Genomic DNA, 14,357 nt, shown 5'->3' with positions numbered 1-14,357 from the left:
AGTGCAAAGACATTTGCAGAGCGCGTCTGCCTGCATTGCACACTACAACTCATTCTAAACAAGCCATTATACTAGCAAACACTCAGTGTACCTAGTGGCATCCTATACGTGGCTATTGGACTTTGCTATAGTCCCACTAGTGCAAAGACATTAGCAGAGCACATCTGCCTGCATTGCACACTACAACTCATTCTAACCAAGCCATTATACTAGCAAACACTCAGTGTACCTAGTGGCATCCTATACGTGGCTATTGGACTTTGCTATAGTCCCACTAGTGCAAAGACATTTGCAGAGCGCGTCTGCCTGCGTTGCACACTACAACTCATTCTAACCAAGCCATTATACTAGCAAACACTCAGTGTACCTAGTGGCATCCTATACGTGGCTATTGGACTTTGCTATAGTCCCACTAGTGCAAAGACATTTGCAGAGCGCGTCTGCCTGCGTTGCACACTACAACTCATTCTAACCAAGCCATTATACTAGCAAACACTCAGTGTACCTAGTGGCATCCTATACGTGGCTATTGGACTTTGCTATAGTCCCACTAGTGCAAAGACATTAGCAGAGCACATCTGCCTGCATTGCACACTACAACTCATTCTAACCAAGCCATTATACTAGCAAACACTCAGTGTACCTAGTGGCATCCTATACGTGGCTATTGGACTTTGCTATAGTCCCACTAGTGCAAAGACATTTGCAGAGCGCGTCTGCCTGCATTGCACACTACAACTCATTCTAAACAAGCCATTATACTAGCAAACACTCAGTGTACCTAGTGGCATCCTATACGTGGCTATTGGACTTTGCTATAGTCCCACTAGTGCAAAGACATTAGCAGAGCACATCTGCCTGCATTGCACACTACAACTCATTCTAACCAAGCCATTATACTAGCAAACACTCAGTGTACCTAGTGGCATCCTATACGTGGCTATTGGACTTTGCTATAGTCCCACTAGTGCAAAGACATTTGCAGAGCGCGTCTGCCTGCATTGCACACTACAACTCATTCTAAACAAGCCATTATACTAGCAAACACTCAGTGTACCTAGTGGCATCCTATACGTGGCTATTGGACTTTGCTATAGTCCCACTAGTGCAAAGACATTTGCAGAGCGCGTCTGCCTGCGTTGCACACTACAACTCATTCTAACCAAGCCATTATACTAGCAAACACTCAGTGTACCTAGTGGCATCCTATACGTGGCTATTGGACTTTGCTATAGTCCCACTAGTGCAAAGACATTTGCAGAGCGCGTCTGCCTGCGTTGCACACTACAACTCATTCTAACCAAGCCATTATACTAGCAAACACTCAGTGTACCTAGTGGCATCCTATACGTGGCTATTGGACTTTGCTATAGTCCCACTAGTGCAAAGACATTAGCAGAGCACATCTGCCTGCATTGCACACTACAACTCATTCTAACCAAGCCATTATACTAGCAAACACTCAGTGTACCTAGTGGCATCCTATACGTGGCTATTGGACTTTGCTATAGTCCCACTAGTGCAAAGACATTTGCAGAGCGCGTCTGCCTGCATTGCACACTACAACTCATTCTAAACAAGCCATTATACTAGCAAACACTCAGTGTACCTAGTGGCATCCTATACGTGGCTATTGGACTTTGCTATAGTCCCACTAGTGCAAAGACATTAGCAGAGCACATCTGCCTGCATTGCACACTACAACTCATTCTAACCAAGCCATTATACTAGCAAACACTCAGTGTACCTAGTGGCATCCTATACGTGGCTATTGGACTTTGCTATAGTCCCACTAGTGCAAAGACATTTGCAGAGCGCGTCTGCCTGCATTGCACACTACAACTCATTCTAAACAAGCCATTATACTAGCAAACACTCAGTGTACCTAGTGGCATCCTATACGTGGCTATTGGACTTTGCTATAGTCCCACTAGTGCAAAGACATTTGCAGAGCGCGTCTGCCTGCGTTGCACACTACAACTCATTCTAACCAAGCCATTATACTAGCAAACACTCAGTGTACCTAGTGGCATCCTATACGTGGCTATTGGACTTTGCTATAGTCCCACTAGTGCAAAGACATTTGCAGCACGTCTGCCTGCGTTGCACACTCCAACTAATTATAACTAAGTTGCATTGTCAGGGATATTTATTCTTTATTATTCTGCTGTTAATAAAGCTAGACCACCACTGCAATCTTCACCACCTCTCAATTTTTACTACCACATTTTCAGTCCACAATCTTGTCGCAATCAACATGAGTGGCAAAATGACAGATGCTGGTGGAAAGGGGAAGAGGCGTGGTGTAAAAGGCAAAAAAGGTTTTGTCCGTGGGGAAGGTGGCAAAGCTCCATTATCATCTGCTGAAGATAGACCATCTACCAGCAAAAGTAAGATGTCTACTACTTACCGTGGACAATCCGATGTGCTCCCTTTGTTACGGACACGAACAACAGGAACAAAGGTAGATGATGGGCAAAAAAGGAAAATGCTTGAATGGATCTCAAGTGGTCCAACAAGTGCCCTCTCTGCCACTTCAAGTACCGCATCCAAAAAACACCAGTCCTCTGAGTTGTCATCCCAATCAAACTTGCTTTCTCCCAGCTCTGAAGTCTCCATCAGCCCTGCACAGTATGGTGGAACTGAGATGGCTGAGTCTGCAGAGCTGTTCAGTCACACTATAGCCTGGGAATCAGAGGTCTGCTCCCAAGCTACAGTGAGTACAGAACAGGAAATGGTCTGCAGTGATGCCCAGAACCTTTGTGACTCAGATTCAGGCCGTGAGGACCAAGTTTCTGAGCATAATGTTGACCCTTTGTCACAAACTGTAACACCTGTGGTTATAGACAATGAGGAACATACTGATGAAGATGAGACGCAGATACCCGATTGGGATGACAACTTAAATATTCGTTCAGGGCAAGAAGAGGCTCGGTCTGAGGGGGAGGGGAGTGCAAACACAACAATTGATGATGACGTTCTAGATCCCACCTACTGTCAACCCCCAGTCAGGCACTCGAGGAGGTCAACAGAGGCGGTGGAGGAGGATGCAACCGACGACGAAGTTACCTTGCGCCTTCCTGGACAGAGTCGGAGAACTGGTAGCACGTCTACAACTGCATCCTCAGCCACCACTCTGCCTATGAGCATTATTCGTGGTGGATCAACAGGTCGCATGGCCTCTAAGCCTTGCCTAGCCTGGTCCTTTTTTCACATCGAAAAAGATCGCCCAACTCATGTGATATGTAACATTTGTCATGATTCTGTTAGTAGAGGTCAAAACCTCAGCAGTTTGACAACTTCTTCCATGAATCGTCACATGACTAAATATCATAAGTCCCGGTGGGAAGCTCACCGTGCTGCAATGCGGCCTAGTGGAGCGAACCATCCACCGCCCGCCCCTTCCACTGCATCCGCGCGCTCTTCATCTTCTAGGACTGTGGGGACAGCTGCCACACCTGTTTTTCCACGCAAAACTTCCACCACTGTAACCGCAACAGGCAGTTTGCTTGTAAGGTCGTCAGTTGGTTTGGAAGGGGAAACAAGTGAGTGTGTACAGCTCTCTCAGACATCGATAGCACCAACGTTGGATGAAGGCAACATCATGTCTCCGCCTGCACTTTCCTCACAAACCTGCATTTTTCCAGGGACACCCTACTCAACACCGTCTACACACAGCAGCCAGATCTCTGTCCCTCAGATGTGGTCAAATAAAAGGCCACTTCCTCCGACCCATGACAAAGCTAAGAGGTTGACTCTATCCCTCTGTAAGCTGTTGGCTACCGAAATGCTGCCTTTCCGCCTAGTGGACACACAGGATTTTAGAGACCTTATGTCTGTCGCTGTGCCCCAGTACCAGATGCCTAGTCGCCACTACTTCTCTAAGAAAGGTGTGCCCGCGCTACACCAGCATGTCGCACACAACATCACCGCTTCCTTGAGAAACTCTGTGTGTGAACGGGTGCATTTCACCACCGATACTTGGACCAGTAAGCATGGACAGGGACGTTACATGTCGCTGACTGGGCACTGGGTAACTATGGTGATAGATGGTGAAGGGTCTGCTGCACAAGTCTTGCCGTCCCCACGACTTGTGTGTCAATCCTCTGTCTGTCCAAGTTCCGCCACTGCTTCTGCATCCTCCACCTCATCTGGGTCCTCCACCTCCGCCCCAAGCCTGCCTGGTCAGGCCACCAGCGTTCTCACTGCGCAGAAGGAATCACGCACCCCTCATTACTATGCTGGCAGCAGAGCGCAACGGCATCAGGCGGTCTTTAGCTTGACATGTCTTGGTAATAAGAGTCACACAGCTGAGGAGTTGTGGTCAGCTTTGCGGTCCGAGTTTAATAAATGGTTGTCTCCACTCAAACTGCAGCCTGGTAAGGCCGTGTGCGACAATGCTGCAAACCTGGGTGCGGCACTTCGCCTGGGCAAGGTGACACACGTACCTTGTATGGCTCACGTGTTGAACCTTGTCGTGCAGCAATTTTTAACACACTATCCCGGCCTAGATGGCCTTCTGAACAGGGCACGAAAACTGTCAGCTCACTTCCGCCGTTCAAGCGCCGCAGCAGAGCGACTTGCATCGCTCCAGAAGTCTTTCGGCCTGCCGGTTCATCGCCTGAAATGCGATGTGGCGACACGCTGGAATTCAACTCTCCACATGTTACAGCGACTGTGGCAGCACCGCAGAGCCCTGGTGCAATACGTCATGACGTATAGCCTGGGCCAACGAGATGCAGAGGTGGGGCAGATCACCCTGATGGAGTGGTCTCAGATCAAGGACCTATGCACCCTTCTGCACAGTTTCGACATGGCGACGAATATGTTTAGCTCTGACAATGCCATTATCAGCATGACGATTCCAGTCATTTACATGCTGGAGCACACGCTAAACACTATTCGGAGTCAGGGGGTGGGACAACATGAAGGGGAGGAACTACAGGAGGATTCATATGCGCAAGGGACAACAACATCACGAAGGTCCAGACGTTCATCATCACCAACGCAGCAGGCATGGGACCATGGGGGACAGGGATCGACAAGGGCGCATAGTAGCAGGCGAAATGTTGAGCAAGGTGCAGGAGAACATGAAGAAATGGAGGACGAACTGTCCATGGACATGGAAGACTCAGCGGATGAGGGAGACCTTGGTCAAATTTCAGTTGAAAGAGGTTGGGGTCAGATGTCAGAGGAAGAAAGAACGGGTAGCACCTCTATGCCACAAACACAGCATGGACTTGGTCCGCATGGCTGCGCAAGACACATGAGTGCCTTTTTGTTGCACTACCTCCAACATGACAGTCGTATTGTCAAAATTAGAAGTGATGATGACTACTGGATTGCCACACTATTAGATCCCCGGTACAAGTCCAAATTTTGTGACATAATTCCAGCCATAGAAAGGGACGCACGTATGCAGGGATATCAGCAGAAGCTGTTACTAGATCTTAGCTCGGCTTTTCCACCAAACAACCGTGCAGGTGCAGGGAGTGAATCTCCCAGTTGTAACTTGACAAACATGGGACGGTCTCGTCATCTTCAACAGTCTACCCGTACCAGTAGGACCTTTTCTGGTGCCGGTAACAGCAATTTTATGGAATCTTTTCATAATTTTTTTAGACCCTCTTTTGCAAGGCCACCAGAGACAACAAGTCTGACACATACTCAACGGCTGGAGAGGATGATACAGGAGTATCTCCAAATGAACATCGATGCCATGACTGTGCAACTGGAGCCTTGCTCCTTTTGGGCTTCAAACATAGAAAAATGGCCAGAGCTCTCCAGTTACGCCTTGGAGATTTTGTCGTGTCCAGCTGCCAGCGTTGTCTCTGAACGTGTATTCAGTGCTGCTGGGTGTGTGCTGACAGATAAGCGCACGCGTCTGTCCAGTGACAATGTGGACAGACTGACGTTCATCAAAATGAACAAGTCATGGATCCAGAAGGAATTTACTACCCCTGTGTCATCCTGGGGAGAGTAAATGCTTGTGGATTTGGAATGTGCTTGATGCAAATCAAAACATCCTGTTTGCAACTAGGGCCCAAGTGCTGCCACTGATGTGGTGGGTGTCTGTGTGGCCCAATTTTTGGAAAAAAGGGAGACTCCGCTTGGAGTAACCCTTGCTTGCTGTGTTTTTAAAAGAAGCCAAGATGAACAGAGCTGGGATCAGGAAAGACTTTGCTACCTACCCCGGTGTCATCCTGGGGACGGCTAAGAATAGCGTATTTTTGAATGTGCTTGATGCAAATCAAAACATCCTGTTTGCAACTAGGGCCCAAGTGCTGCCACTGATGTGGTGGGTGTCTGTGTGGCCCAATTTTTGGAAAAAAGGGAGACTCCGCTTGGAGTAACCCTTGCTTGCTGTGTTTTTAAAAGAAGCCAAGATGAACAGAGCTGGGATCAGGAAAGACTTTGCTACCTACCCCGGTGTCATCCTGGGGACGGCTAAGAATAGCGTATTTTTGAATGTGCTTGATGCAAATCAAAACATCCTGTTTGCAACTAGGGCCCAAGTGCTGCCACTGAATGGGTGGGTGTGTGTGGGGCCCAATTTTTGGAAAAAAGGGGAGACTCCGCTTGGAGTAACCCTTGCTTACATTGTTTTTAAAAGAAGCCAAGATGAACAAGTCATGGGTCAGCAAAGACTTTGCTACCTACCCCAGTGTCATCCTGGGGACGGCTAAGAATAGCGTATTTTTGAATGTGCTTGATGCAAATCAAAACATCCTGTTTGCAACTAGGGCCCAAGTGCTGCCACTGATGTGGTGGGTGTCTGTGTGGCCCAATTTTTGGAAAAAAGGGAGACTCCGCTTGGAGTAACCCTTGCTTGCTGTGTTTTTAAAAGAAGCCAAGATGAACAGAGCTGGGATCAGGAAAGACTTTGCTACCTACCCCGGTGTCATCCTGGGGACGGCTAAGAATAGCGTATTTTTGAATGTGCTTGATGCAAATCAAAACATCCTGTTTGCAACTAGGGCCGAAGTGCTGCCACTGATGGGGTGGGTGTCTGTGTGGCCCAATTTTTGGAAAAAAGGGAGACTCCGCTTGGAGTAACCCTTGCTTGCTGTGTTTTTAAAAGAAGCCAAGATGAACAGAGCTGGGATCAGGAAAGACTTTGCTACCTACCCCGGTGTCATCCTGGGGACGGCTAAGAATAGCGTATTTTTGAATGTGCTTGATGCAAATCAAAACATCCTGTTTGCAACTAGGGCCGAAGTGCTGCCACTGATGGGGTGGGTGTCTGTGTGGCCCAATTTTTGGAAAAAAGGGAGACTCCGCTTGGAGTAACCCTTGCTTGCTGTGTTTTTAAAAGAAGCCAAGATGAACAGAGCTGGGATCAGGAAAGACTTTGCTACCTACCCCGGTGTCATCCTGGGGACGGATAAGAATGGCGTATTTTTGAATGTGCTTGATGCAAATCTAGCTGTGAAGTGTACAACTGGGGCACAACTGCTGCCACTGAATGGGTGGGTGTGTGTGGGGCCCAATTTTTGGAAAAAAGGGGAGACTCCGCTTGGAGTAACCCTTGCTTACATTGTTTTTAAAAGAAGCCAAGATGAACAAGTCATGGGTCAGCAAAGACTTTGCTACCTACCCCAGTGTCATCCTGGGGACGGCTAAGAATAGCGTATTTTTGAATGTGCTTGATGCAAATCAAAACATCCTGTTTGCAACTAGGGCCCAAGTGCTGCCACTGATGTGGTGGGTGTCTGTGTGGCCCAATTTTTGGAAAAAAGGGAGACTCCGCTTGGAGTAACCCTTGCTTGCTGTGTTTTTAAAAGAAGCCAAGATGAACAGAGCTGGGATCAGGAAAGACTTTGCTACCTACCCCGGTGTCATCCTGGGGACGGCTAAGAATAGCGTATTTTTGAATGTGCTTGATGCAAATCAAAACATCCTGTTTGCAACTAGGGCCGAAGTGCTGCCACTGATGGGGTGGGTGTCTGTGTGGCCCAATTTTTGGAAAAAAGGGAGACTCCGCTTGGAGTAACCCTTGCTTGCTGTGTTTTTAAAAGAAGCCAAGATGAACAGAGCTGGGATCAGGAAAGACTTTGCTACCTACCCCGGTGTCATCCTGGGGACGGATAAGAATGGCGTATTTTTGAATGTGCTTGATGCAAATCTAGCTGTGAAGTGTACAACTGGGGCACAACTGCTGCCACTGAATGGGTGGGTGTGTGTGGGGCCCAATTTTTGGAAAAAAGGGGAGACTCCGCTTGGAGTAACCCTTGCTTACATTGTTTTTAAAAGAAGCCAAGATGAACAAGTCATGGGTCAGCAAAGACTTTGCTACCTACCCCAGTGTCATCCTGGGGACGGCTAAGAATAGCGTATTTTTGAATGTGCTTGATGCAAATCAAAACATCCTGTTTGCAACTAGGGCCCAAGTGCTGCCACTGATGGGGTGGGTGTCTGTGTGGCCCAATTTTTGGAAAAAAGGGAGACTCCGCTTGGAGTAACCCTTGCTTGCTGTGTTTTTAAAAGAAGCCAAGATGAACAGAGCTGGGATCAGGAAAGACTTTGCTACCTACCCCGGTGTCATCCTGGGGACGGCTAAGAATAGCGTATTTTTGAATGTGCTTGATGCAAATCAAAACATCCTGTTTGCAACTAGGGCCCAAGTGCTGCCACTGAATGGGTGGGTGTGTGTGGGGCCCAATTTTTGGAAAAAAGGGGAGACTCCGCTTGGAGTAACCCTTGCTTACATTGTTTTTAAAAGAAGCCAAGATGAACAAGTCATGGGTCAGCAAAGACTTTGCTACCTACCCCAGTGTCATCCTGGGGACGGCTAAGAATAGCGTATTTTTGAATGTGCTTGATGCAAATCAAAACATCCTGTTTGCAACTAGGGCCCAAGTGCTGCCACTGATGGGGTGGGTGTCTGTGTGGCCCAATTTTTGGAAAAAAGGGAGACTCCGCTTGGAGTAACCCTTGCTTGCTGTGTTTTTAAAAGAAGCCAAGATGAACAGAGCTGGGATCAGGAAAGACTTTGCTACCTACCCCGGTGTCATCCTGGGGACGGATAAGAATAGCGTATTTTTGAATGTGCTTGATGCAAATCTAGCTGTGAAGTGTACAACTGGGGCACAACTGCTGCCACTGAATGGGTGGGTGTGTGTGGGGCCCAATTTTTGGAAAAAAGGGGAGACTCCGCTTGGAGTAACCCTTGCTTGCTGTGTTTTTAAAAGAAGCCAAGATGAACAGAGCTGGGATCAGGAAAGACTTTGCTACCTACCCCGGTGTCATCCTGGGGACGGCTAAGAATAGCGTATTTTTGAATGTGCTTGATGCAAATCAAAACATCCTGTTTGCAACTAGGGCCCAAGTGCTGCCACTGAATGGGTGGGTGTGTGTGGGGCCCAATTTTTGGAAAAAAGGGGAGACTCCGCTTGGAGTAACCCTTGCTTACATTGTTTTTAAAAGAAGCCAAGATGAACAAGTCATGGGTCAGCAAAGACTTTGCTACCTACCCCAGTGTCATCCTGGGGACGGCTAAGAATAGCGTATTTTTGAATGTGCTTGATGCAAATCAAAACATCCTGTTTGCAACTAGGGCCCAAGTGCTGCCACTGATGTGGTGGGTGTCTGTGTGGCCCAATTTTTGGAAAAAAGGGAGACTCCGCTTGGAGTAACCCTTGCTTGCTGTGTTTTTAAAAGAAGCCAAGATGAACAGAGCTGGGATCAGGAAAGACTTTGCTACCTACCCCGGTGTCATCCTGGGGACGGATAAAAATAGCGTATTTTTGAATGTGCTTGATGCAAATCAAAACATCCTGTTTGCAACTAGGGCCCAAGTGCTGCCACTGAATGGGTGGGTGTGTGTGGGGCCCAATTTTTGGAAAAAAGGGGAGACTCCGCTTGGAGTAACCCTTGCTTACATTGTTTTTAAAAGAAGCCAAGATGAACAAGTCATGGGTCAGCAAAGACTTTGCTACCTACCCCAGTGTCATCCTGGGGACGGCTAAGAATAGCGTATTTTTGAATGTGCTTGATGCAAATCAAAACATCCTGTTTGCAACTAGGGCCCAAGTGCTGCCACTGATGGGGTGGGTGTCTGTGTGGCCCAATTTTTGGAAAAAAGGGAGACTCCGCTTGGAGTAACCCTTGCTTGCTGTGTTTTTAAAAGAAGCCAAGATGAACAGAGCTGGGATCAGGAAAGACTTTGCTACCTACCCCGGTGTCATCCTGGGGACGGCTAAGAATAGCGTATTTTTGAATGTGCTTGATGCAAATCAAAACATCCTGTTTGCAACTAGGGCCCAAGTGCTGCCACTGAATGGGTGGGTGTGTGTGGGGCCCAATTTTTGGAAAAAAGGGGAGACTCCGCTTGGAGTAACCCTTGCTTACATTGTTTTTAAAAGAAGCCAAGATGAACAAGTCATGGGTCAGCAAAGACTTTGCTACCTACCCCAGTGTCATCCTGGGGACGGCTAAGAATAGCGTATTTTTGAATGTGCTTGATGCAAATCAAAACATCCTGTTTGCAACTAGGGCCCAAGTGCTGCCACTGATGGGGTGGGTGTCTGTGTGGCCCAATTTTTGGAAAAAAGGGAGACTCCGCTTGGAGTAACCCTTGCTTGCTGTGTTTTTAAAAGAAGCCAAGATGAACAGAGCTGGGATCAGGAAAGACTTTGCTACCTACCCCGGTGTCATCCTGGGGACGGATAAGAATAGCGTATTTTTGAATGTGCTTGATGCAAATCAAAACATCCTGTTTGCAACTAGGGCCCAAGTGCTGCCACTGAATGGGTGGGTGTGTGTGGGGCCCAATTTTTGGAAAAAAGGGGAGACTCCGCTTGGAGTAACCCTTGCTTACATTGTTTTTAAAAGAAGCCAAGATGAACAAGTCATGGGTCAGCAAAGACTTTGCTACCTACCCCAGTGTCATCCTGGGGACGGCTAAGAATAGCGTATTTTTGAATGTGCTTGATGCAAATCAAAACATCCTGTTTGCAACTAGGGCCCAAGTGCTGCCACTGATGGGGTGGGTGTCTGTGTGGCCCAATTTTTGGAAAAAAGGGAGACTCCGCTTGGAGTAACCCTTGCTTGCTGTGTTTTTAAAAGAAGCCAAGATGAACAGAGCTGGGATCAGGAAAGACTTTGCTACCTACCCCGGTGTCATCCTGGGGACGGATAAGAATGGCGTATTTTTGAATGTGCTTGATGCAAATCTAGCTGTGAAGTGTACAACTGGGGCACAACTGCTGCCACTGAAGGGGTGGGTGTGTGGGGCCCAATTTTTGGAAAAAAGGGAGACTCCGCTTGGAGTCACCTTGCGGTGTTTTACATGACTTTAGAAGGGCGTGCCATGCCTATATCTGTGTGTCCTCCTCTTTTTCCTTGTCCAGCTGTTTTGTTTTCGCATGAGTACATGTCCTTGTCACTTTCCCATGTGTTTGTGTTGTGTTGTGAGTTGTTTGTCACCTTTTGGACACCTTTGAGGGTGTTTTCTAGGTGTTTTACTGTGTTTGTGATTGCCTGCCATTGTTTCCTATGGGCTCGAGTTCGGTTCGTCGAACGTTCGACGAGCCGAACTCGAGCCAGACCCCCCGTTCGGCGAACCGCCTCGAGCCGAACCGGGACCGGTTCGCTCATCTCTAGTCACAACTACTATAGACGTACATCTGTGATTTAGTCCTGAAAAAGGAGCTTTCCTGCTCTGAAACACGTAAAATTAAAAAATCACATTGGATCTTCAATGAACCATTGAAGTTTTTTGTTCTAGTACAGCAGAGCGGTGTTAACCCTTTCATTTCCACAACTGATCCTAACCATTTTATTTTGGTAGGTCAAATAAGGAGTCTTCAGCAGAACCCCAACTATTATGGCAACCCATCAGCACATTAAGAGCACCTGGATGGGGTGAGGTGTAACAGAGCTATTATCTGCAGGGAAAGATGGAAGCTCATTTTCTAAACTTGCATCAAAGGAGTGGACTGAACATTTGTTGTATTAGTATGTACAATGTAAGAAAAGGGTTAACACATACAAATTTACATATATCCATACAGTGTACAAGGTTACCTTCAGCTAGCACCCTTCTCCCAGAGACATTTATAGTGCAAGTCTACTGTATTCATCAGGGGTGGACATATCACTGGTGCAAAGGGGCCAGGAGCAACAGGGGCCTATTTTCACTTCTAAAGTAGGTAGGATTGTGCATTATAATGAGATATTGAACTGCAAAGGGCCCTTATATTGTTCTTGCACAGGCGCCCTTTTCTGTCCATGTCCACCAGTGGTATTCATAGATTAATTTAGCACTTTAATACACCGTGTGCAGAATTATTAGGTTGTATTCTGGAGGATTTTTTTTATTATTGATCAACAACTATGGTCTCAATCAACCCAAAAGACTCATAAATATCAAAGTTTAATATTTTTGGAAGTTGGAGTGGGGTTTTTTTTAGATTTGGCTATCTTAGGAGGATATCCGTTTGTGCAGGTAATTATTACTGTGCAGAATTATTAGGCAACTTAATAAAAACAAAATATATTCCCATCTCACTTGTTTATTTTACTAGGTAAACCAATATAACTGCACAAAATTTAGAAATAAACATTTCTGACATGCAAAAACAAAACCCCCCAAAAATAGTGACCAATATAGCCACTTTTCTTCATGATGATACTCAACAACTTACCATCCATACACTGTGTGCAGAATGATTAGGCAAATGAGTATTTTGATCACATGATAATTTTCTATACATGTTGCCAGGGAAGGAGTCTTGCGAGGATAATTTGCATATTCCCAGTGCCTTCTGGGATAAGTGAAGAGTCACCGCGAGCTCAAGGAGAACCGGGTTTTGGCCGTTACAGCCGGAAGGAAGACTTCTGAAAACCGCGCGCCGCTAGAATTTTAGCCTGTCTTCTTCATTGTGAGCGTGAGTGAGCAAAGTGTGAGCAAAAGTAAGTGTGAGTAGAATTGTTTGTATTTAGTTATTACTTAACATTTGTTTAGTGCTGTCCCCATTAGAAAATGTGCTCCACTATTGCTAATGCGATCCAGTGTACATCTTGTCTCATGTATGCAGTCCTTGAAAAGCCGTTCGAGGGTGCATACTGTTGTTCGAGATGTGAGCAAGTTGCACATTTGGAAGCCCAGATACTGGATCTAAATGAGCAGCTGGCAACTCTGAGATGCATTAGCAATATGGAAAGGAGTGTGCTGCTCACTGAGCAGCAGCTTGCTGGGTCAGATGTGGGGGAGGATCGTAGTAGGGAGCGGAAGGACAGTGAGGTAGGTAGCTGGGTGACAGTTAGAAAGGGAGGTAAAGGGAAAAGTGCTAGGAAGGCTAGTCCTGAACTGACACACCCCAATAGGTTTGCAAACTTGGCAGATGAGGGGGATGTCATTACAGGGGTAGCATTGCTGCAGCAAGGCATGACCTCTGAACGCCAGAGGAGTGTCTGCTCCAGTAAGGGGGGGAATAGGAGTGCAGGGCAGGCAAGACAGGTACTGGTAGTGGGGGACTCAATTATTAGGGGGACAGATAGGGCAATCTGTCACAAAGACAGGGATCGCCGAACAGTGTGTTGTCTTCCTGGCGCTCGAGTTCGGCACATCGCTGATCGGGTTGACAGATTACTGGGAGGGGCTGGGGAGGACCCAGCGGTCATTGTACACATTGGCACAAATGACAAAGTTAGAGGTAGGTGGAAGGTCCTTAAAGATGATTTCAGGGAATTAGGTTGTAAGCTTAAAGCATGGACCTCAAAGGTGGTATTTTCAGAAATACTACCTGTGCCACGAGCCACACCAGAGAGGCAAAGAGAGATCAGGGAGGTTAACAGGTGGCTCAGGAATTGGTGTAGGAAAGAGGGTTTTGGGTTCCTGGAGAATTGGGCCGACTTTTCAGTTGGCTACAGATTCTATGCTAGGGATGGGCTGCATCTTAATGGGGAAGGTGCAGCTCTGCTGGGGCAGAAAATGGCTAGAAGGTTGGAGGAGTGTTTAAACTAGGAATGGGGGGCGAGGGTATTCACTTTATAGAAGGGGAATGTAGTGCAGATAGTGACCAGGGCACAAGTAATGAAATTGGGGGTGGTACGGGGGGAAGGGTTAGGACAGTTAATACAGTAAGCAGGAATACAGGTACAGAGTCATACGTAACGTGCATGTACACTAATGCCCGAAGCCTCACAAATAAGGTGGAGGAATTAGAATTAATATTGTTGGAAGAAAATTATGATATAGTGGGGATATCAGAGACATGGCTGGATGAGAGCTATGACTGGGCTGTTAATTTACAGGGTTATAGCCTATTCAGGAATGACCGTACAAATAAGTGAGGGGGAGGTGTGTGTCTATATGTAAAATCATCCTTAAAACCCATCCTGCGTGACAAGAT

Source organism: Anomaloglossus baeobatrachus, chromosome 1 (genome assembly GCF_048569485.1).
Source record: "Anomaloglossus baeobatrachus isolate aAnoBae1 chromosome 1, aAnoBae1.hap1, whole genome shotgun sequence".
Classification (NCBI taxonomy): domain Eukaryota; kingdom Metazoa; phylum Chordata; class Amphibia; order Anura; family Aromobatidae; genus Anomaloglossus; species Anomaloglossus baeobatrachus.
This window is presented reverse-complemented; position numbering follows the sequence as displayed.